Source organism: Temnothorax nylanderi, unplaced genomic scaffold (genome assembly GCF_030848795.1).
Source record: "Temnothorax nylanderi isolate EJ_2023f unplaced genomic scaffold, tnyl_v1.0 TNYL_tig0027_pilon, whole genome shotgun sequence".
NCBI classification, from domain to species: Eukaryota; Metazoa; Arthropoda; class Insecta; order Hymenoptera; family Formicidae; genus Temnothorax; species Temnothorax nylanderi.
In genome coordinates, this window is record NW_027249089.1 from 91,158 (window position 1) to 116,927 (window position 25,770).

General features: G+C 35.4%; 1 protein-coding gene across 4 annotated transcripts in view; it reads right to left on the reverse strand.

Moving 5' to 3' along the window:
* Nachra3 (nicotinic acetylcholine receptor alpha3 subunit) overlaps positions 1-25,770 on the reverse strand; it is an 86,288-nt gene that overhangs the window by 51,574 nt on the left and 8,944 nt on the right. For 2 of the 4 annotated variants that reach the window (XM_071701652.1, XM_071701647.1), the window contains exons 1-2: positions 20,891-21,419; positions 7,948-8,006 (exon numbers count right to left, since the gene is read on the reverse strand). The gene's annotated coding sequence lies outside the window, so the exon portion shown is untranslated. Of the gene's footprint in view, positions 1-7,947; positions 8,007-12,714; positions 12,804-20,890; positions 21,420-25,770 lie in introns of those variants that run through there. The other 2 variants (XM_071701651.1, XM_071701648.1) reach the window with 2 other exon arrangements.

A 25,770-nucleotide genomic window follows, 5' to 3' on the forward strand; every position in this document is an offset into this window, starting at 1 on the left:
ATTATAGCTCAAGAAATATGATCAAAGTATACACATAGATTTGCGGAAATTATTAAACTCAAGCAGATTAGACAATGAGAGACAAAAGGTAATTGACAGGACGTAAACAACAAATGGTCAATCGTGAATTAATCGATTCATTTAACAAATAGCTTTATTATTGATAAACGAACAAACGGTTCGGTTCAAAATTGGGACTCTTCTATAGATATAAGTAAATATAATCAGTCGAAAATACATAAATTAGATCAGATGAAATTCTTATTCTGTTTATTTTGACTTTGTATCACTGAGAAGGGTGGCGATCGAATAAAAACCGACAATTCTTGGCCGGATTTGATCTCGGATCTTCGACTCACTAGCCCAGCGCATCTCTATGCGCCACGATCGTCAAACCAAAATATTCGTTCACTCGTTTATTCATCATTTGTTTATCGTTAATAAAACTGTATGATCGTCGGATAAGTCGACAGATTCGCGATTGGAAAAATTTGTTGTTTGCTTTCTTCAACTGCGTATTAACTCTCATTGCCTGTTTTTTTTATCTTTCGATTGCACATTTTAGAATCTTACTTCAATTTGTTTTTTAAATAAATTATACTCCGATTACTTTCTTAAATAGAATGATATTTTAGACATACTGAAGGCGGGCGATAAAAATCGACGTCTTTAGTTAATAAACTTTATAATTATTTTTCTTCTCCGTTATTTAGCTCCCTAAATTCAGCGCAATAAGAGGATGAATAATGCGAACAGAAAAGAGGTCGATAGTAAAGGAGGAGTTCTGGATATGAATCGCACCTGCGATCCACGGAATCTAGACGCCATCCATCTACGTCGTCGAGGACAACTCGTTCAGCATATCAATCGTCTCTTTAGTCGTGACGAATGGCACAACGAGCCGAAAAATATCGCTCCTTATCGTTCTTTTCTTTTCTTTTTCTTTTTCGCTATCTCTCTCTCTTTCTTTCTCTCTCTTTCCTCATGATAAACGAATAAACAAACACGATGCCACCATCGCCAATGATTATAACAAGTCATTTAAATATCGTTCTCCTAAACAGGGAAAAATATTACAAACATTGAAGAACATGAATCGCGCGAGAACTCGAAAGACTTTTGGAGATATTTTCTGAAATTTAATGAGAAGATTTAATTCCAAGCAAATTTTACTTTGACAGAAATCTATTCTTTCTCTTTAAGCGTCAGTTACAAATATTCAAAGTTAATTGTTCAAAACTGTGTGAGCAGTATTCAGTGAAATCACTGTTTCTAAAAACAATGTCAAAATTTATCAGAAAGAATATATGAATAAAAAGAGGTGACGATAAAATGCTTTAGAACATTTTTTTAACGATATACTCGTACAAGAGATTTCGCAAAGGTTTCAATATCAGTACTAATCTCCGCGTACTATATGAGAGAGAGAGAGAGAGAGATTGTCTTCACCACATTTTCTTCAATTATCTCGAGCGGTCACCACTATTACCATCATATACAGAGACAATCGATTTGCCTGAAAAGCACACGATTCACGAGTTATCGCTCCCGCGATGATCCTGTTTCTGTTTCCAATTTCCTTTCTGCCGTGCCGAATCTGGAACACAGCTCTTCTTTCGTTCATAAAGTTTCAATAAAATTCGTCCAGGAACGAATGGCTAAACGAACGCCCTCCGCCCTCCGCCCTCCGACCTCCGCCCTCGCTCACCCCCTTGCCTCATCCAGCTCACTCTCCGAAACAAATTACCTCTGTAGACATTCAAACTACCGAAAGCTATTACGCGGCTTCGCCGGTGGAAATTCTCGACGAAATGTTGTCCTAAACGGTTCGATTCCGCGGATAGGAGAGACACAGTCAGCCAACCATGCACCGGATCGTCGCTTTAACTCGCGCGCTTAACGAAGCGATACGAGATCCTCATCGTCTTCACGGCGGCAAGTGTGGTTGAAGCATCACAAGCGATACGAAGTTCGAGAAATCGGGGCAATCGAGAAATTATAAAGCATACATTTAGTATATCACGGTAATAGCGTTGTTTATTGTAATACGTACTCGATGTATTTGTATATAATAAATCTTTCAAAAAGACTCAATATCGAAATAATTTCGCTAACAATTTTAGCAATAAATGTACATTTAGTCATGCGGAATTGCAACACCGTAAAAATCGTAAATTATAAAATCATCAAAATCAAATAATTAGATATTACTGGACACCAGATATTAGAATAGAATAGAAATTCTTATAATATCGATAATATCGATATACATGTGATATGCTAAATGTAACTATATTATGTATTATGTACTAAAGACAAAAAGTTATATATTTTGTTTTAGTCATTGTTTAATATTAATGCTGCAGTTTTAATAAAATAGATAAAATTCTTATAGAAAAACAAATATTTGAGAAAAAGCAAGATTTTTATAATTTATCGGGAATATAAATGATTAACTGGTAAAAAATAATCACATTTGAAATATTATCCATCTAAATCGTTTAATAATAAAGGATTCTCTACAAACCGCGTTTGTATAATTCGAAGAACTCTAATAAATAAATTTCAAGCATCGAATGTGATATTAGATTATTAGGATAAAAGAAGAAAAGACTGTCCAGAATTAGCTCGTTAGTTTCTTGTTTGAATAATTATCTATAACGGACGCAACCAGGCCAGAGCTCTTTGTAAGCACATCTGAACGAGAAAGTTCGGCCGATCTTTACGCGCTCCATTCTCGATGAGGAAAGTTCGATTCTGCGATACGATGGATGTTAATGGAAAACTACGCCCTCGAAGTTTTTTGCCTTAAAATTTGTTCTAATCGTTTTTTATTATGGAAATGCATATTACCAGAGTGAAAACTTCAAAAAACAAACCCGACTTTCCTTATATATTTGTAAAACAAAAAAGAAAACATAATCTATAACAAAGGTCTATTTTCTATAAACTTGTAAAACTTTCACGCTTTCTAAGTATTTTCTAAATATAGATTTAAGATAGTTTAAAAATAAGCTTTTCAATTTTCTTATGAATAAGCTGACGGCAGTAGAATAAAAAAAATGACGTCAACAATAAAAAGATGAATGCATAAGTTACAATCCTCGAGTGTAAATAATAATTCTGTTTTTTACATATATATTACTTATATATTATTTATTTGGCCATGAGAGATGGAGACAAATTTGGTACCCTAAGGGCTGTGCCCATTATGAAAAGAATCAGAGAAAATGTTGCGAAGAATAGCATGTTTCTGAAATATTTCGAAACTTCATTTTTATTATTAACTATTGTATGTCTACATCTCGCTCAATAACGTAGTTTCTTTTAATCCAAAAAAATCTAAGAGTGTAACATGCTTCTATATGCTTTGATCCAGATCGTGCGTGCGCGCGCAATATTTTGTTTAAAGATGAGGAACACGTACAAGCGTTAGATCGAGCGGCATGCAAAGCTCTCACGTTCGCGAAAATTCTCGGGGGAGAAGCGGAAGTATACGGGATACCGTATACGAACGTCGTTCTTTCTGACGTTTCTCGCGTGCCCAGGGATTACGACACGAAATTCGAACGGAACTAATTTGCCCCGACCCCAAAGTCCCCGCAGTGGCGGATGTCTTCGGATCTTCGGAGCTTCTCCGACGTGCTGCACAGTAGTGACGTAACTAACGCTCGCAGGTATACTCCTTCGCGTCGCGGACAAATTTACGATACCCTTCAACCTTTACCATCGACAACGTCGATCTCGATTACGCCGACGAATTTCGATACTTTCTCTCTTCCTTTTCTTTTCCTCTCTTTCCCCTTCCACCCCTTGATCTTCCCACATGTCTCTTCCTACGTGCAGGTATCTACGGGATGATGTTACCTCTATGGCGCGATGTAATTTGCGCCATAGAAAGATAAGAAGAGGGCAGCGAGGCGACGTTAAACATTAATAATTATCTGCAGTGGAGATATGAAACTTTAACGCGATTTCTCTCATTTCACGTTTCACCTTCGGGACTTGTCCTGCGCTTAAATTAAAAACAAACTGCGCGTTGTGTTTTCTACACGGAATCTGTGGAGGATTTATAATACGTGTGTTTACCCTCTTTTATTCGACATCGTTTTAGTCGTCTCCCCACTGCCGTAAGTTTATTCGTAAGAAAATTGAGGAACTCTTATTTCCAAACCGTCTCAAATCCATATTTAAAAAATGGAAATCACGGGGAGCTTAGCAATGCGTAATCTTCACAGAAAATGCAGATCATGCTTTCTCCATTTTTTTAAAATACAGATTTAAGACGGATCTATTTCCTACGGAAATTATATATGTTACGAAGTTTCTGTTTTCAATTATGGCAGATGGTGTTCTTCCGCAGATTTAAAAGTAAATTCATATCATCTCACCGCAATGCGAATGGTTTCACGCCCCTATAATCGCAAGTGGAATCGTTCCTTTCTACCGCGACGCCTTAACAGTCCTTAAACATTAAATAGCGCAAACCGCAACTGTATAATTTCTCCGACCTCCGATGCGATTGGATCATACGTTACGATCTAAAGGGACGAGAACGTATGTATATATACACACATTCGCACGCGTATGTACACATACACACATATATACATACATATGTGTGTAAGTGTAAATATATATGTATATGTGTGTGGTATATATATATATGAGTGGTCTCGCGGCCTTATTTTACGTATTTTCACTCTTGTCCTCGTGCCGCAGATCGCAGCTTTTGTCGTTCTCTTTTCATCGCACCGTCCGTAGATTCAGGTCAGCCCCGGTCGTTGCTTTTGCAGCAGTGTACATCTCACCCCCCCCCCCCCGCGGCCTCTTTAACCCTTCTGCTATTCGACTACCTCGTCGCGAACTCGCGTTCATTGCACTCCAGACGCAGTTAGCGCATCGCAGTCGGGAAACGCGCCAACTTGCTCGTACGCGCGATAAAATAACTATATAAAAATCGTTTTTACGTCGTAGTGTCGTTCAGTAAGGTCGGATAAATCAGTTCGTGTGGTTAAATATGTGCTTTAAATTTACGTGTGGATTTAACAAAATGCCAAGAAACGCGGTAGCTAAGAGTATATTTTGTACAACTTTATTTTCCAATTTACCAACTTAACAAAGTGCATCGCATTCTTCTCGGAAACTCTAAATTTCAAACAGATTCTCAAAAAGTAATCTCGAAGAGATTTCAAAAGATATATTTATATATAGTTAATACTTCTTTTAGATTATTTTATATTCATAATCTCTGCTTGAATCAACTTTTAATAGTTAATTCTTAAAAGAGACGCGTATAAAATTGAAATTTCTCTTTTTGCGCTTCTCCAATGCTGATTAGTTTTCTTGTTTTGCTTACTTTATACAGCAAACAGCTGTCATGTTGTGCATTTTAATATCTTGAATAAAACAGAATTACCTGCTATGTGAGTAATTTTATTCGTGATTGAAAACTTGATTTGTTTTTGAAGATGGAAGGAAATCATAGTACGCTCGTCATAAGTTCGTACCAACACGTGTTACTTCGTACCACAAACAACTGTCATTACGGGAATTGTATATTTTGACAGTTTGATAAGCGTTAAGGATTTATATTTGTGCGAATTTTATTAAAGTCAAAAATATTAATTCGAGAATAGAATTATATATGTATAATATTAAACATCCTTTTATAGTAAAAATATTCATTTGTATTGTTGTAAATTTATAAGTAATACCTAATCAAAATGTATTTTTTTTTAGCAATGTATAAAAACTTAAATCCCAATTAAAGATGAAATCATCAATTTGTCATAATTGATATAATTTACATAATATCTACATGTAATCAAGTTAAAAAACTAAACTCCAGTTAAGTAATAAAAAAGTTATATATATATATATATATATATATAATATCTGTATATCTATAATAACTATAATATGGACTGAGAGAGAAAATTAATTAGTTTGCGTAAGCATAATTATTTTGAGCGCGCAGAGAAACTTTTCTCGATGTTAATATTTAATTTTAATCGTTTATAATTTTGATATTATTGCAATCTTTATAGTTTTACGATTTTCGAATCTAGTTAACTCAAAATTAGAACTATGTAAATGAAATATTTTTTTTAATATTTTATTTTTATGTAGCAGTACGATATATAGCGTATCTCCATTCTATAAAAATGCAAAAATTTGAAGTAATTACCTGAAAATTTATGTGAAAATGAGCGAAACTAATATATTTATCTACTACAAATCGTAGTGTGTACGTGTACGTACCATAATGACAAATTTCAACTGATTAGTCCTCATATTAAAAGTATACATATAATACATACAATATGTTTGTATCAATAATATAGTTTTGTTTTAATATTAGTAAAATCTATCATGTGTGCGTAAACTAATAGGAATAACGTATTCTTTGTTGCCAGTGACTTTAATAACAAATAATAGAAAATTACTGAAATATTTAGACGAACGTTTTATTTGATTCTGAAATATTTTAGTATTGATGTCTTCAATCTTACTAGATTCGCGAGAATTCTCAGCGAAGGACAAGCCATAACATGGCAAAAGTGACTGACGCATTATTTCTTCGTTACTTCGTAGTTATTATCAATTATTATTCCTGCTTGACGTGCACGACATTTAATTTTACGAGCCATTAGACATGAAGTTCTCCAAGCGGCCGCGTACTCCACCCTCGCAGTTTCTGGTTTAACGCTCCTTGGAATGTCGAAGAAACGCGATCGGATTACGATGAGAGACAAGGCTCAAGCAGATTACTCACAATCGCTCGCATCTCTTTTTCGGAACATAAAATGTTCCATGTCTAATATATTATTTATTTATACATTCTTTGATTTGAAATCGAATTTTGTTTACAAAAGTGTCTTCTTGAGAATTTATTCTCTCATCATTTGTCCCAAGTTTCCAATCCTCAATTTCTAAATTAAACAAAGGATATTTTACCATCTGTTTGAATTTGACTTAAGTCCTTCAGTTTTAGTCGCTATAACTTTAGAATTATTAATCATCTCTTTCCCCTTCTATTAAGAAAATTTCCACATTAAATATAGTAGAAAATTCACAAATAAAATATCTCTCTTTCTCTTTCTATCGATGTCTGGGACATTTTGTACACTTAAAAAATTCTCTAAAAAAGCAATTTAAAAAACAAATCCCAAAGAGCTTATTAATCATTGAGCGTTGAAACAAGTTGGGAATTTATGGAGGATTTTAGTTTTGCTGGAATTTTACATTTCAATCAATGACGAATTAATTACGGCACTTCGGACTTATTACGCGCCGCACTCATACGGAAACAGGCAGACATGGATACAAACGCACACGTCGAGACATGACACAGCAGTCTCGCGGCGCATAATTCCTCCCGTCGCCGGTATTGTTTACTAACTGAAAGGTAGAATTGTTATAATAAATTAATTGGCGCTGTTGGCGCCGGTTATTGCTGTAACTCGGCTCGTTACTACGCGACGTATTGTCTCGTCGCGCTCGCAATTACGGAGCTTTACGCCATTAAACTCGTCGTCTTTACGTACGAATTAGCATATCGTTATCTTCGCTGCGTACTGTAATTAATTTAATTCGCGTGATCTCCGGATTTAGCGATCTCCTCAAGCAAGTCGTGAATTCTATCTTGACGTATAAAAATAATTTCTATTTTGTCGTTTCTTAGCGTCATTCATTATTATTACCGTTATTATTTATTATTTTAATTCAACGGAATAGTGTATTCATTTTTTATTCATTTTGCAGAGAAACATTTTATTAGCATTTAGCTTAATAAATTTCTTAAGAAGATTTGCATGTAAAAGCAGAGAATTTCTTGCTTGCACAAACAAGGGCTGTAAAAGCTTGCTGCTTTCGTTGTTATTGGGCAATCGGGTTTATGAGTTAAGCAGTGCAAAAAAGAATTAAGTGTCGCAGAAAGCTTACCTTAGACAGCTGCCTTTAAGAGCGTCTGGGCGAGAAGAGAGTCTCTATTGGACGGTTCCCTGTAAAAACAAATCGTATATATGTTAGTCTTTCATTTTTATACTCGCACACATTGTTTTACATAGAATACTTTTTTGTTATATTTCTAATACATCTTATTATTAATATTATCATAGAAGAAATTAGCGGAACAGTTAGATATTTTCAAAGATATATGCTTCTCATGATTTTGATATTTCGTTTTTCTTGTCATTCTACACATGACACATGAATAAATAATGAATTTAAGTAATTATTTTTATCATGTTTATCATGTGACTTTTCGGAATCATCGACTGGATATTGGACTATAAATTCTGTAAAATTCGTTTTTGCTTCTTAAAGCATTTCATGCTTGAATATTTACAAAAAGAATAATGACAAGGGTGATAATAAATACGTAATAAAAGTTTTTTTATCTAGTATTTTTAGACATTGGTGAAAACTTAGACGTTGTAAATCTGACACGTGAGAAATAAATGCGTTTTTGTAGCATTTAGTTTCTATAACACTTTAAACATTTTTTTATATTGTTACAGTAATTATATATAAATTACAGTTATGTCTTCTCGAATACCATGACATTCGAATCTACAGTGTTACTTATCGTCTAAAGTTTAAAGGAATTTTTCATACAAAATTTTAAAATTCTTTATTTCTTTTCTGTATTTTCCTCAAATTTAAAAACATATTTCTAAAATATTTCAATACATTGATAAATTTCAATAGAAATTTGATAATATTGATAAATTTATAAACATTCGATTCGAGAATCAAGCAATCTAGCAGAAATTGTTTAATGCGATAAAAAAAGCTAGAATACAAAAAACAAAAAATTGAAGAAAAGCTTTTTTCAAGTCAAGTATAATTATAATAAACATAAAAAATACTTATTAAAACAAACTCGTATGTAAAACTCATGATATCACATACACAGATTATCAATTTCAAACTGACAAAATATAAAATATAAATCTCCCATACCAATAAATTATAAAAAATTCAATTTTTTGTTGCACGTTATAGTTACAGAACGCAAAAAATAAGTTTTAAAGTGTCGTTTAAATTTAATACGAGCACTAAATTCTTATAGCTATAAAAACTTTTTCGATTTTTTTTATTCTCGCACAAGTTGCTTACTTTTTTGCTCCTTCAAGTTGAGAAAACTTCCTCAAGCGGTTTTACGTTAATGACGTATACGTATGTGATAAGTACAAATGCGAAATAAATGTAAACTGAGATTGTCTCACATAATATATACAAGTTAGTGTAACTCTCGAGAAAATACAAATACATTCACATACACCTTTGTTGCGATGGCCGAAGTGTTAATAAAGTGGTAGACCGTAAAGGAATGCATCATACATGGGACTAATGGTCGGTAAAACTACGACAGTAATACTGCACGAACATCACAGAGTTGGCCAGCGTGTTCTCGATGAAGCATAAATCATAACACGACGGCCGCGAAGACCATTGCTGAAGCGGTTTTGCGTCAATTATTCTTGCTGCGCCCGCGTTGTCACCTAAGAGCGGTTATTAAACTTTTCCTTCGCCGCTCGTTACTCGTTACCTCAATGCGTTCTTCACATTTTTTGCGTTGTTAAACACTACCAACAGTAAAAGTTGGTTCGAATCGTGTAAAGGACTGTAATATATATATTAGTTTCGCGAAGTTTCTATTTTTCAAGATATCACAACTATAAATTATTATTATATAAAATTTTAATTTTAATTTTAATGAGGTATTTTCATGAGCACGAGCTGAATTTTCGCCCATAAGTTAAAAAATAAATGGAAAAAGTTGTATTACAAGAGGTTGTTTCTATGGAAATTACATAGAGGAAATTATACGTATCTGTGTATATGCATAATATTTAGAGAGATATCACAATATGAAGATTTTTAAGATATTACATGCTTCATGCTTTAGATTATTTTTTAAAATTCCGATTACAAGAAAATTTTTCTGGTAAAAAGATGGAAAAGATTTTTGAATATTAACATTAAACACCTAATTAAATCAAAATATAAATTTATATGAATGCAGTAATGAAAAATTAACATTACGAAATTGCAGCTAACATTCGACATCAGGCATTTAGTGAGAGTTCTAATCGCGCGATAAATTGTGTCGACGAGAAAGAGATTTGAATAGAGAGAATACGGAATGTCTATGAGATTTAATTGATTAGATATTCCCTCTATTCACTTCTCTTTCTCGTCGACAGTCTTATTGCACGATTAGAACTCTCACTAAATATCTAATGATGTGACTCAATATTTTATGTAACGAGTGTTACCTACGTCGAATGTTAGCTGTAATTTCATAATGTTAATTTTTCATTATTGCATTCATATAAATTAATATTTTATGCTCAGGTAATGTATCCAGCATATAAGCCAAGTAAACACGTAAGATCGATATTTTTCATTTGCCCTTATGTCATTGCCAAAAAATATGTTCTACGATGGAGCAACAAGCATGAGCGTTTCTCACAGATGCGCAGATTTGTACGCAGATACGCCAAGACGAGATATAAGGGTAAAGTGTACAAAGAATAAGAGATAAGTATAGGGTGTTTATCTTAAGCTTTCAAGCAGCATTATGTCAACTTTCTAAAGAGAAAAAAATTCCATACTGTTTTATGAAAAAGAGAAATTCCGTATAACAAAGAAAAGAGGAGAATATATCAACTATAAAAAGCGATTAAAAAGTAAGCTGCAATAACAAATCTTTTACAACGCACTCTTGCACTATATATGTGTCAGCATACGGAGAAAATATTGTGGTAAAGATTATACAATGTACATAACGTCTTTGTTAGTTTTTGTCAGTTTTTCAGTATGTATGTACATACTGAAATACTGATATTATAATGGAAATTACAATATTTTTATTCAAAGATGTTGCGTATGTTCTATATTTTATAAAAGAATATGTGATTGTAATTTTTCGCAATTATGTAATCTAATAATTTAGAACAAATAAATTTCATCGAAGAAATTTTATAACCTGAGGACAGTTGACTATATACAAATTGTATATTTCACTATGTTTCTAGTAAAAATTGCAATATCAGTACAATAACTTTTTTGAAATAATAAAATTGTCAGTTTTCATACCACAGATTAAAATATAACTTTTTATAACGTACAGTAATTTCAATTATTTAATATAATAGTAAAAATATATGTATGTATAAATATTGTTAATTTTCCTAGTAGTAAATATTATAATATCGTTATACTCTTGCTTCACAACAAAATGTTGTAAATATATTTTTTATGTGATTTATCCTACAATATTTTCTCTATGCTGAACGATATCTCGGAGAGGTTAAATGTCATTAAATCGTGTAGTCGCTGTCACGATGACTGATATAGAACGATTCGAATAGGTTTACGGATATGTCCACGTGCCGTGGAACCGATGGTCACTGACATAAAACTCACTGGAAAATCTCTCGTCACGTATCCCGCCACGGCCCGTTATTGAAGAGCTAAAACGAACCGTAAAGAATCTCCGGTGTTCCTTTGACCTGGTCGATTTATAAAGGAGTCGCGAGAATGGAGTTCGCAGCCGCTATCTAATAAATATTAAATATCCTCCGCCGACTGCTCCTCGTTGGGCATTAATAAATTTCAAATTATATCGACGTGCGCGACAAATTTCGTCCGCGTATTCATCATTGATACACTTTTAGAGTCTCATTAATAATGGAGAGATCGATAGGTAATTGAGAACGGTCCAATCGCTATCCTAATGTCGCAATTTTACAGTCGACCATGCTCTGTTCTATGTTATTTGATTTGGACAACCGTAATAATGGAATTATTACGGTCCTTTGTGTCGGATGTTACGGTGAAAGTGGAAGCTCCAGAATTATTAATATTAAATTCCCCGTGGTAGAGAATACGCGCAACTCCGTTGCGTCTGTACTTATTTTTGTATACATAATCATGGGATAACGCAATTTGTCATTAAGGGCCGGTTGTTCCAACCTATTGGTAAGCTACCTAATAGTTAAATCACATGTCTATCTTTGTCCAATGTAAAGGATAAACAAAGACGTACATATAATTTAACTATATTAGGTAGTTTACCAACAGGCTGGAACAACCAGCCCTAAATGAGATAGTATAGTAATAAAATGACAATAAGATAATATAATAATACGATGAGAGAATTATTAACAAATAAAAACATCCAGACCGTTCGTTTTCGTTATCTCATAAATTTCCTGAATTTGCAAGATTTTATTTACGGCTAATATTTCTTTCGTTCATCCATTGCAAACCCAAATGTGTTATCTTAGCTGAAGTTCTTCTTACATATTTCTTGCCGTTTTAAATCAAATCATTTAATACAATTGAACATATTAACTTTTAATTTAATACGACTAAACATGTTAAGTGACGTAATTTAACATCACGCAAGAAGTGTGTAAAAAGAGATGACAATCAAATGTGTCATTTTTACACATTTGTCCGTGTACAAATAACTGCACTTGGATTTGCAATGTCATGACTGATATTTCTTTGTATTCATACTGATCTGTAAAACACAGTATTAAATTTTTCAAGGCAAAGTTTCGAGTAAGAAAATTGTTCTCTCGCCTAAAACCTTGCTTTCGTCTTTATAGCGGTCGCTTTGCTAAAACAGTTGCGACAGATGAACGGTAAACGAGACTTGACATGAGAAGGACAAAAGAACGTCTACCGTACTTTTCTTCGAAAGCTTCGAGTCCTGGTTTCTCCTCTCCTGAGTCCTTCAAACATCTGAGTACTGGGAGCTCCCTGAAAACTTCAGACTCCGCATCGACCGGAACTGAACTGTACAAAATGAAATTTTCGTCGAAATCTATAGAGTATTCTCTTCAGAAAGCGACACTAGAAATACCGCATGTATTACCTGACTTGGCAATTAGACGGCAATTTTTTTCTCAAAATAACTAAAATAAAAATTGTTAATCCGGCATATAGGTACATGGTGTTTTAAATACGACGTGTATTAAACAATTTTAGTTTTCATCATTGATTTTACAACTGCACGAAAAAAATTATTCCAATAATTCGTTACGTTATATTTTTGATTAAATTCCGCATCAATTTATATGGGTGTATACAATTTTACTCGATGTATACAACGTATATTCTATTCGCTAAAAAAAATACGTATTTAAAAAATAAATCACAGCATTTTTCAGAGTATTTTTTCCTTAAAGTAAAAAAATAAAGAGAAAATCTTACAGGGTTATCGGACAATTTTTACAGAGGCGGTGTAAATTCAAAGGGGCGAGTTCCATCTCGGATATTGATGAGAATTGCGACATCTGGCAGCGCCTTGGGAAAGGAAATATTCGCCGATTATTGTAATTGGCATCTAAATAACCGAGGAAAACTTCGAGCTGTTGGAGACGCTGCTCTCATTTAACGAGAGGTAAGGGGGAATTTGCTGACAAGAAAATTGCGTTGAGTGGCAAGCGGTTAGAGAAAGCGTCCAACGACAAGCACTCCTCTCTTCCTCTCCCTCTCCTTCTAAAGACACTTTTATTATCCTTCTATATTGCTTTATGCAATTAAGCGTCGTTATCGTCTTGTCGCGGCAAAACGTATAATCCTGCTTGCCGCCTTTACGCACACACTCTCTCAAACTGTCCTCCGACCACTTTGAAAAAACTAGGACACTCTTTCTTTCAAACAGATTTGAAAGATAAAACGATATCTCAATAACGTCAAGCCAATCGCTTATTTATAGCACAGATATTATCAAAATTTGTCAGTTACTTAATTTCTTATCAACGTTTCGTAACGTTAATCCAAATCAATATTTGAATGTTTTATATTCTTTCTAAGCGATAAAAATAAAATTAACGTATTATCTTGTAAGCCATAAAATTCTCTGGAAGTTTCAAATTGCTCCGGTATATTATGATAAATTTCTTTAGTGAACTTCTCGCCGACCCGACGTCGTCATCTCCAGTTTACCGTTCATTCTCCGCGTTAGAGAGTTATCCGTGTAAATAGCGGTAATGTTAATCTCCGGTTAATGCTACGAGACTCCGGCGCGGCGCGGGAAGATGCCAAACGGGGGAATTTATCGATTTCCCCCGTTTAGACCTGTTCAAATAATAACAAAACGGAAATTCGCCCTTTAAACTATGCCGTCGTATAACGAGAACGGAACATAGCAGCGATGTGAAACGGGAACGTGGAAAATGAAAACGACGGCAGGCAGAAAAGGAGAGAAGGGGAAGTGGGCGCGCACGAGAGGAAGAGTGCGGCCGGTTATCACATAATTTATTGCGACCTTTCAGGCAGCTCGCTAATGCACCCGAAGATACAAGATACTTGACCAGCTTCCACACACCATTCAAATTCTAGACGTATCGGAACGTGTAACAAAAGAGGCGCTTATCTCACAATCACGTACTGAATTCCCTTACAGGTCACTGGTATTCTATTTTATCATGCCACATTTACATAATGTACTGTCAGGATTACGTACCAACGGGTACTAGATGATATTTTATACTGAAAGTGACATTATTAAATATGCAAAATGTGCATCGTACTGTAAGGTACTGTAAGGTACTTCAAAGGTAAACTTTTTGAGTAATTTAAAGTCAATCTTTCTTCAGTAAAGATATCAAAGCGCCGATACTCTTTCTAAGTTATAACCGACTAAAGATGGATAATTCTTCGCAGATTAAACTTGGGGAATATGAAGAGAGCAAAGCCAATTTTTCACTTCAATTCAAATGGGATCTACTTTAACACAATTTTAACTTGAAGCTTAATGTTAACAAGATATTTAATACCAAAGATTAGAATAGTTATAAAATGAGATAATGTTCAATTAAATTCTTGTAAAAAAAAAGATTAATCCAAAATTTTGAACGTATTTTCCCGCTTCGAGTAACAAAATCGAAAATAGAATAAGTTAACATATAAATAACACTTAATTTTACAATAGGTGTGAACTTGCTTAACTCGGAAATAATCACTTAGGGTGATTTTTATATCCCAGTGTTAAAAAAATGAAGCTCGTTACAGTAATTTTAATGTACTTCTTTCGTTTTGGGTAATCGAGATGACCCGAGGATTAATGGAGATTTCAACTTAATAGAGATACTATCAAAAATGGACAATTTGAGATTAATCGTTATTTAACAAGAATTTGGTTAAATTATTTGAATGGTCATTCATGGATTATTTATTAGCTATAGTTTAACAGAAATGAAAGTTTTACGTTTGATTTACTATATTCCGTTTAGATTCTTATAATTATGACATTTTAGTAAAAAAATAATAATAATAAAAGATGCTTTTTTTACAATAAGTATTTATTCTATATTTATCCACTAATGTGACTCTTCGCATCAACAATTGTTTTGCTTAAAATTTTATGCTTTTAAATCTACATTCCATAAAGCAAATCATTATGCGCATGTCACCGTACCTCGCATTTTGCACTGGAAAACAGGACGCATCGTTTACGAAGTGTTTTAACAGCGGCGTATTATGCGGTTGTAGGTAGGGCGTGTTTGTTAATTGTACTTTACTTTGCGCTCGCTTAATTCCCGTCAACGTAATTCAATTGCGAAGATTGTTACTCCGCCATTACATGACGGAGTTATTGCAATCTACTGGCCCGCGTTTATGTCGCTGTTTATCGTTTACGAGCGATTGTACGTGACAAAAAGTAATTTAAAAACGAAATTATGTGAGTCCGACAATCATATCACATTTGATACGGAATAAAACATTTTTAAAACGGTGATCACTGATGGTTTCTTCTGCAATTTCACAAGCGCATATTACAAGCGCGGGCTTAATTATTTTAACACGTTATTAATTGACTTCACATATACGTTAAAAGTCAAATTTATAGGTATTTACGAATATATATAAAGTTTTAGTATAATTTTCACTCCTCTGATGATCATTTAAGAAACTCGATATCTGAAACTCGCGAATCAGGCCACTGCGAATTTTTCATGGGTACTGATCGACTTTCGATGGAGCCGAGAAGCTCTTTGATGAGTATTATTATCGGATAACAGAGCAGGCTGTCGCCCCTAGCGGCGACATTTTGCTCTTCGTCAGGGGGGCCATTGTCACTTTCGAAGGTTGCGTCGATAAGCAACATATGAAAATTCTTGCTTGGGCTATTGGTTTTTATCGAGGAAGCCCAACTGTACATTCGATGTTCTTATCAGTCGCCGCGCCGGTGTCTGCTTGCCGAGCACAAACTCGACTTTTCTACTAGTTAAGGGGCATAAAGAACACACATGATAGTCTGTCGTGTCGGAAGATTCAAAGTCATCGAAAGGAAATCAAATCCCCACGATACGAAATAAAGATATAAAAGCTGCAGAATGTCGAGTCGACATTTCAACCTATTATGTTCTAAACGAATATCTTTTTGCCTCGCTCGATGAAATTTTCTCGATGCCCCATACGGGACATACGGAAAAACAGGAACTTTAATGATATTTTCTCACCGGCCTTTGTGTTCCTGAAATTGCATGACATTCTTTGGAAGTTCGTCGGATAATATTGTGTACACGCCCTGACTATTTACGCCAAAAAGAAAATAGAAGAAAAAGGGAAAGAAGTACGTTGGCTCGGACGAATACACTTTTTCGCCGGAAGGAAAAATTTATTCAAAGCGGAGAAACCGTAGAGTGAAGCAATTAACAATATACCTCGAGCGACATTAAAGGAGCATCCGACAAGCTAATAAGAGCGTAAAACAACACTTTGCTCGAAGCCCTTTGGCCTCTTTTAAAGCGAAGAAAATAATTAAATAAAAAACATAAAAATAAATAACGAAATTCACGGCAAAAGATCGGATCGTATCCAACAGTGAAAAATCTTTATGTGGATGGATTTAATTACGCGAATAGGATCTTGATTATAATGGCTGTATAAAATGGAAAATCAAAATTAATTTAAAACGAATACTAAATCCGTAATTTTCGAAATCCGAAGAAAAAGTTTTCGCGAACAGATTTTAGAGAGCATCCGCAAGTTTTTTTATTTTAGTTTTCCACTCTAGTCAACGGTATTAATATCATTTGGAATTTCGCATTTAAATCGCGTATGTTGCCTTATTAAAATACGTACGGAGCAACGCTGATAAGAGAGGCAGCGATGAAAGTTTTAATCATTTCACTCGGGCAATACGTTTACAGCACTTTCCTGAAAACGCTCTTACTAATTCTGAGACCAAGGTGAAGCGCTTTATGGCCAACGTTTCGCGCAAATGAAATCCTCAAGGAACGACGTTGAACACGAGCATATATGTATGTAATGTGTAATACTTGTACGCTCGACGATAAGTACGTCAAGCGAGATTTTTTTCTAAATGATTTGATTTTGTTAATGCCAAAAGAAAAGAACAAGTATCATAGAAACCGTTTCTATTTAATCACTAATTTTTAGACGCGTTAACATCGTTAACATGAGATATCAAATATAAATCGAGGCAAAATAAAAGTATCTCGAAAAAAACCGAGTTGCGCTAATATTTTTGCGGAATAACAAAAGAACCAGAAGTATAAAAAATAGAATGCATCGTTCAGTCAGCCGTGATGTATCAATTTATTTGTTTATACACGTCTGCATGTGCTTGCCTACACATATAAATTTTAGCTATATCATCGTAAAAATTCGTAGTTTTACAAAAAAGTGTATATTCGGACTGGAATTTTATAGAAGATTCAATCACGACTTACGTGCGCAAGTATCGTTAAAATTTTATGAGGATTAAAACGGATTTCATGCGAAAGTGATGAAATGTGTGTCCTAAACTTCTTAGCCGCTCGCGCTTACTTTTACCGCCAGGTAAATAATAGCCGAGCGCGTGGGATTGGTTCACGTGCCGCAAATCGTAATCCGGAATTCCCGCGACTACGATCGTGAGGCAAATTATCACTGTCACATTGTCAGCCGATTTAACACAGTAAATTAGCCGGTCGCTAAGCGTTGTCGCGAATTTACATGGCATTCATGACTATTGTCCTTAGACGCAACGTATCAAAGTGGACTTTTCGAATACAATATACCAAGTTTATTTTTAAATAGCATATAATAGTATATTTTACAAGGAGGCCACACACGCAAGTGTTTTCTTCACTTTTTATCAACATGTATAGTACAAATAAAAAATAGATATGTAGTTTTTTAATAATATACGCTTATTACTCATGAAACTGTCCCTTTAAAAAACCAGCTTTTATGTTTCTGAGTATACGTATACTGTTAAAACAGTAAGATATAAAAAATGTTTTAAACAGGAATGGTTTCAAAGGCAATTTATAAAAATGTATTCACATTTTTTTTAATTTTTCACCATCAACAATTACAATTTTTGAATTTAAAATTGTGTATGACAGAATTAAAATTTAGTTAAAGACAGATTCGATTGTAAAAAATTTTAAATTATCTAGAACAATAATAAGTATATGTGGTGGAAGCATTTTATGTATATATTTTTGAAAAATTTGTAAATATACCTTCATAAAATGTCATTGAAACCATAAAACTTTTATTGAATATATTCTTTCGTATCTCTTATCATATCTGTCCTAATGGTATATGCTTGGAAACATAAAAATCGATTTTTTTCAAGGAGGTATTTCATCTCCTTCACCTATACATGAACAACACTACCTATTGAAAAATATGTGTCGCTTATTTTAATATATACTAAAACACACACATACATATTCAAATCTCGTTAGAATCGGAAAAGAGGGAGATTTTCAAACAAATATTATATAAAGAATAATTTCTAAAGAAAGTTAAATTTTAAATTTTTCATACATCCTATATGTATGAGAAAAAATTTACAATTCAATTTTTAATTTTTGTAATAAAAAATTTTTACCTAACATTTAATACTAAATATCATTTACTTTTTATTCTATTTGTCGTTTTCTTGTCCGAGATTGAGCACAAAAGGGGAGCGCTCTAATACCAAAAATGCCTATTCCAGGCGCATATGTAAACTAGGCACTTGGCCGCGTGCAGGACGTTAATTGGAAGTGGGAAAAAGCGATTGCACGAGTGTTCGCGCGACAAGCAAAATGAGAGAAGTCGAGTGCTTTTAAAAACACGTCCCGCAAGAAAATTCGATTAAAATGATGATTTGTTAATCGAGTCTCGGATTCAGATAAGCCAGTAATTCTTCTCAAGAAAAAGAGAGAAGATGAGAGGGAGGGAGAGAGAAAGAGGGGGGAGAGAGAGAGAGAGAGAGAATATTTCACATTTGGCGATGAATTAAAGCCTCGTTAAAACACGAAAATCATATTTTACTTTAGCAAATAATTCTAAAAGTAAAAAAATTAGAATAAAATAAAATAAAACGCTCTTTTTGCAGCTTAATTTGGCGCAGTTGCGATATATAGGTAATCACACGAATCAGAAAAAGAGAATAGAGCTGAGGCAGAAAGGAAGCAGCAAGACACGGTTGATTGCACTATCATTATTCTATAGTACAATTAATTGTCGTAAATACAAATAATATTTGCCACATAATACTGCATTAAAAAAATCAGCGTAGATATCGTTTACTCGACCCAACTGGCCAAATTTCATATGTCATACGCTTGAAAAGGACCGAAATCTATGGTCGAAACGTAGCGTTTTTAAAATAAATTTGGCCAGTTGGGTCGAGTAAACGATACCTACGCTGATTTTTTCATTATTCACTGGCGATTTAAATTCTCATTTTGGCTGATACTGCATTAAGTTAAAATAATTATTTTTTCAGTCGAGCGTACGAAACGAATCGAAAGCGACCGAATTTATTGCTATAACGCACCTGGCTCAATAATAATAATAGTAAATCAATTAATAACGAATCATAATAATAAATAGATTAATAACAAATCACAATAATAATAATAATAAATCGATTAATGATATTAGTAAGCTGCCAGTGAAATTAACGGTGTATTCGGTAAATCTGATTTTCGACGCTCAGATACCAAGAGACCGAGAAACATAAGATTAATCGTGATAATTGAACAGCGTTATGCAATTGTATGAGTTAACTCCGCAAGTAGCGATTTTAATTAAATTAGTGTTTCGCGTTGCCGATTCACTTACGTATCTGGTTTCTGAAGGCTTTCTGGGTTAACTCTAGTGTTTGCATAACGGCGACCATGCGCCACCGAAATACCATCTCAATGACGAATTTAGTACCCTACTCATAGAACTGTTTGTAATGACAATGACTTATTTGCCGGACTTGTTGGAACCATTAGAAAGCGATTTTATGAAATAAATTACGATATCGCATTTATCCTGTCGGCTACGTTAATCGTATATTTTGATTATCGCGATTCGTCTTGGTGCATTTACGACCTCGCGCGATCTGGATTCATCAAGATCATATCAGCATCAATATCTACTGATAATTTTTGTTACGATGATGAAGTAGAGCCCGCTGCGATTACAATTCGATTTACCGAGATTATTTCCCGCAGGCGGGATTCTCGGCGTCGTTCCCATCGAACGTCTCTGCAGGACGGCATGTTTACCACCCCCGCCCGAGAAAAAGAAAGAGCGAGACGGTCGTGGAGGGATAAAAAGAGAAAGAGAGACGGGGATGAGAGCGAGGACAAGACTGAGAGAGGGAGAAAGAGAAAGAGAGAAGAGGGGTCGACATAAACACGAGGGGTTGCGAAAAGTGCCAACTAGGTTACCCGTAACAACCCTCGGTAGGGCACGAATCGACATTACACAAGTTCAGTCGTCAAAGCTTGTTCCGAGACGCGCGCACTTTTCTCGCGTCGTCTCTCACCCGTCGCCTTCGCGTCTTCGCGCGAGGAACGAGGAGCGAGATGACGACCGAACGCGGCGAAAGGGTTAAGTCTGATGTACTCACCCTTGGTGCGAGATGCGCCGGACAATAACAACAACTGGACAACTGGCAGACGAGAGAGCGGACGATCACCAGTACCGGCACTAGCACGACCACCAGCGCACCATCCACGCCGACGGTGCCGACGGCGCCGACGGTGACGGTGCGGGTAACAACGGGGTGGGATTTTATAACCTTGCGCGGCTCGCCGTGCGAGCGAGACCGGAGGACATTTCCGCGACTTGGAGGAGCGGCCACGACGAGGACGAAGGGGGCGCAGTCCTTCTCTCTTTCTCTAGACTCTCTCCCGTCGGCTCCGAGATCCGGCGATTCGAGATCCGCGTATAGGAATCCGCGCACCAGGAGGAGCGCGTTCCGGAACGAGGCGCCGAGGAGTCCCCGCGATCGCGATCCGCGGCTGGGTGATCCCCGAGGGAGAAAACGCTCTCGAGCGCCGCGACGCGCTCGTCGACGACGGCGACGGCGACGGCGACGGCGACGACGACGGCGAGGAGCGCACGGCGAGTAGACGAGAACAACCCTCTCGCGCTGCTACCACCACCGACACCGCCCTCGCGTCTCCTCGCCACGGCATCGGGCGCGGCGGAAGCGCGCCGTCGCGACGCCGACGCCGCCTCGCGAATACGCAAGCGCCGCGGCGCCGGAGGTGGCCTCCTGGTCGCCGCATGTGTACACATACGTCTTCCTGCGCGCGGGTTAGGTCCACTTCGGACTGCGATAACAGCCGACAGGGTGCGACGGTTTACTCTTGCCTTAGATAAGGGACAGCCACCCCATTTCAGCCCGCGAACGGTATCTCGTGAAACTCTGAATTTCGTCTACCGCGTTGCATTTCGCGTTCCTACATTCCTTATATAACCGCCGCGCTGCTGGGTTGCGAGAAATTTTGGAATCAATCTCTGGGAGATTTATTGTGAGCCTTTTTAACATTCTGTCTTTTGCAACTGACTGCACCTCCCTCGGAAATATGACCTGACATTAGTGTATAAATTATTCCCATAGAAAAACAGGCGGACCGAAAGAAAATTTATTCCGCCGCTTAAAACTTAATTAAAATAAATTGAATTAGAGATTAATTTAAAAGTTTCTCTTCTTTAATATAATAATGCACTTTTCGTGACTTTTTTAAGATTCTTCTATAAGACAAAAGGAAGAGATGAAAGATAGATAATCCTTATGAAAAAAAAACTACAGAAAGACTACTGCCGTTGCGAAAAAAGTACATGAAACTATAGTAAATATTACAGTAATTGCTATAGTTTTGTGTACTTTTCCGCAACTACAGTAATTTTTTTCCAAGGGAAAATAGTAAAAAATTTCTTATATATGTAAAAGAACTCAATTATTTAACCCTTTGAGTGCCACACCATTTTCCTCGAGTGGTCCTAAAATACCCAAAACAAAAGATTCTCGAAAATTAATGAAAGTTTATAAAGGACGGTATTCATAGTCGGTTCTTATATTTAAGACCGTCTTAAGTACAATCTTAAGATGTCATAAACCAATCACAGAGCCGTATTAGCATCTTAAGACATTACTTAAGACAGTCGTGAAATCAGAACGGACTATGAATACCGGCCATAGAGAGGTTTTTGATGATGCTGATGACGAATTTCAAGTCAATTCAAAGTCAAATTAAAGAAAATTTTTGTCATAAACTTTTATGACAGCTTTTGTCATAAAACTGTTAAAAAATTTTTTTTTCAAATATGACTTTAACGTTACGTTTAGCACATCCAAAAACTCCTAAATGTACCTTGTGTTTCAGTCATTAAATCATTATAAAACTTCATATAACAAAATATCTCATGACGAAAATCTTCGAAAGTTTTTATTTTTCTGCTAACATATCCTTTTTCTAAAGCAACATTTTGTAAATCAGACTCAAAAATCGTGTAGCATACAAGCATACCCAAAAGCCCCTAGTTATAATTTAGTGATAAAATCACTTAGCGGCTCTAATACAATAAAATATTTTATGACGAGAAAATGCATTTTCGCGGCACTAAACGCAATGTTCAAAATGATGAGAATTCTCGTCATCAGCAGTCAAGGGATTAAAAGAACAATTCAAGTAAGAAAGCAATAAAAAGAATAAAAAATTGTTAAACCAAATCCCCTTCCCCCTCCCTCTCTCCCTCTCTCTCTCTCTCTCTCTCTCTCTCTCTCTCTCTCTCTTTCTCTCTCCTTCTTCAAGGATTAGAAATTTATAACTTTGTAATATCCGATTTCTCAGTCTATATATTTTAATGTCGAAGTTAACGTTTATACTCAAAGTTATTTTTCGAGAAACTTGTGCTAACTTATTATAAGAATCAAATCTTTCATGTTATTGTAAACGAGATTTTTATGAATACTTTTGCAACTAATTGAGAAAATTCAAGAGAAAAATTAAAAGGAAGGAGAAAATCCATGTTTGTTTTAATCTTTCATATTAGTGTTTAATATGGAAAAGACGGTGTCTTCCATAAAATTCTGTCTTAAGGCAAAATCAGACTTCTTTATAAGAAATCTTGTGTCGCAAATTGTGGATTAGTAATTCTACAACAAAAATTGACGGCAAAAATATCGACTTTAAGGAATTAGAAAATATATTACTAGAATGTCAAACATGTGATTCTTATGACTCCTTTATAGTTATTGATGACAATATAATATAAAATTAAATTGATTCAAAATAAAAAAAGCATTATACATATACCGTAAGCACCATTAGATTTTCGAAATTTTTGATACTTAATCCGAAACAATTACTTGATAGGTAAATCCACTTTTGCATAAGATCATACATAATATTTCACACGCTTAACAATCTTGACGTTCTTCATCTAATTTTTGCATTCAGTTTTTTACATTCTCTATCTAATTTTTTTTCGAAAAGATTCGTTTTTGCTTAACAGTTTAATCAAAAGGTGACTTGCAACCTGTCAAATCGTGCGATTAATCGAATAAGTATCGAAAAGCAGCACAGTGAAACATCCATGTATACGCAAACCCAGGATTTGTCAGATTTCTTTGTAACAGATGATATCGTCATCTTGTTTTTACGAATTCACGATCCGATATTCTTCACGTTAAACGAGAGCACGAACTCGAGAGGCCACGCGAAGAACTCTCTCTCTCTCTCTCTCTTGCCAGACAATGCAGATTCAATTAAAAGTCCCCTCTCGATGTGAAAACTTTTCCAATCAAACTGATACGTACTGGCGCGCCCTTTTTCGCCCACAGAATTTTTTCCCAGGACCAGGACCCTAACGCAATCGGATAGTAATTATGTCGATATCAATTTAACAGTTTTCGACTTTCGTTTGCTTCGCTTCGCGGAATAATTGAGAACCAACTCCAACAGCACGAGGTCTGCTCGTCCAAAGCAGATCAGATAGAACGATGTTTATCGAATTTCCATAGTTTCCTTTTTCCAATATGTCAATTTGATCGCAAAAACAAATAAGTTCTAACATAAACGCATTGTATTGAATAGCATTTGTCTATTAAACCTCTTTCAACAAAGCATATAACATTACGAGGTATTCGACAAAATTTATAAGCTTTCCTGTTTTATTTTGTTCGATGTATGTATTTATACACGTACTTTGTGGCATTATTTCTAAATTATAATGTTATTGGAAATGCGACTAACAGCAAAAGAACAACGTGAAAAGTCTTTTGCCGTGCTGAGAGATAAAACGCCGAGTGGGAGATTTCACGATACCTAAAATCGATAATTCCAGACAGGCATTCTATGGCAAAACTACACGATGCATTTCCTCGGCCTCATGTAAGCCAAAATGTACTTGGCTCCGTCCGCGTTCGTGCTAAATGTACGAGTGTGTCCGCGCCTTTAAAGACTCCAACTTTTCCGCAAAAAGTTTCTTTCTCCGCGAAAACTTTCCCGGAAATGTGCGAGAAGCAGAATCGCGTTTCGGAGAGTGTGTTCGCAGAACGATGCGACGCCGACGCCCGCGCCCTTACGAGCGCATTAAGTCGCAACTCTTCTCGGATTTTTCGCGATTTCCGTTTCCCGGGAATATTAACGAAATCGCGCGCGACTTTTCCCCGCAGCGATTCGATGAATTTAATTTCAAAAATGCCGCAGCGCGCTCAAGTCGGACTTTTGGGCTTTTCACATTATGAGAGGGAAAAAAATTCCCCTCGGCAAATGCTTCCTTTTCATTTTCTACTGTACGATTTTGTTTGTGAAACTCCAGTCTTCCTTTTTTTTTTCTTCTCATGCCTACTGCCGCTTTTAATGTCCATGGTCCCTGAGTTCGTTTCCACGGCAGCCCGCGGCGATGGATCAAACTGTTTAACTCGCTCGAAAGGTTTGCGGAGCTAGTACGGAGTTTGGACGGTTTTCTCCTTTTTCTTTCTTCGCAATACAGTGTATCGGGAACGATGTGATGCCAGTCCGACGATGTGTTAATTAGCCCGCGAAAAAATGTCTGCTTATTTGTAAGAGTGTGTCTGGCACATATACGGTAATGTCTGTGTATTATATACTCTTTCAATGTTCATTATGTATATCGAATGATTATTAAATATGTTCTTTTTTTTTGTATACATGTATATAAGAAGTTATAAGTTAATATCTCAGAAAAATTCGGAAAAATTCTTAATGATGATACATCATTATTGTAAATTACTCGGATTTATAAAACAAATGTTTAAAGGATATTTCAAGATTACTTTTAAGAAGTGTATTTTTATCGTCTTAATGTTCGTTATACAATTATGTAAAATGGCATGTATTAATAAAAAATCTCAAGATAATCTTAAAAAATCAAAAAAATAACGTCACTTTCAAACATTACCTATACTTCATAAAAATTATGCACTTTTTCATACCATTAGGTTGCCGTCAGTAGTTTTTGCAATATTTAGAT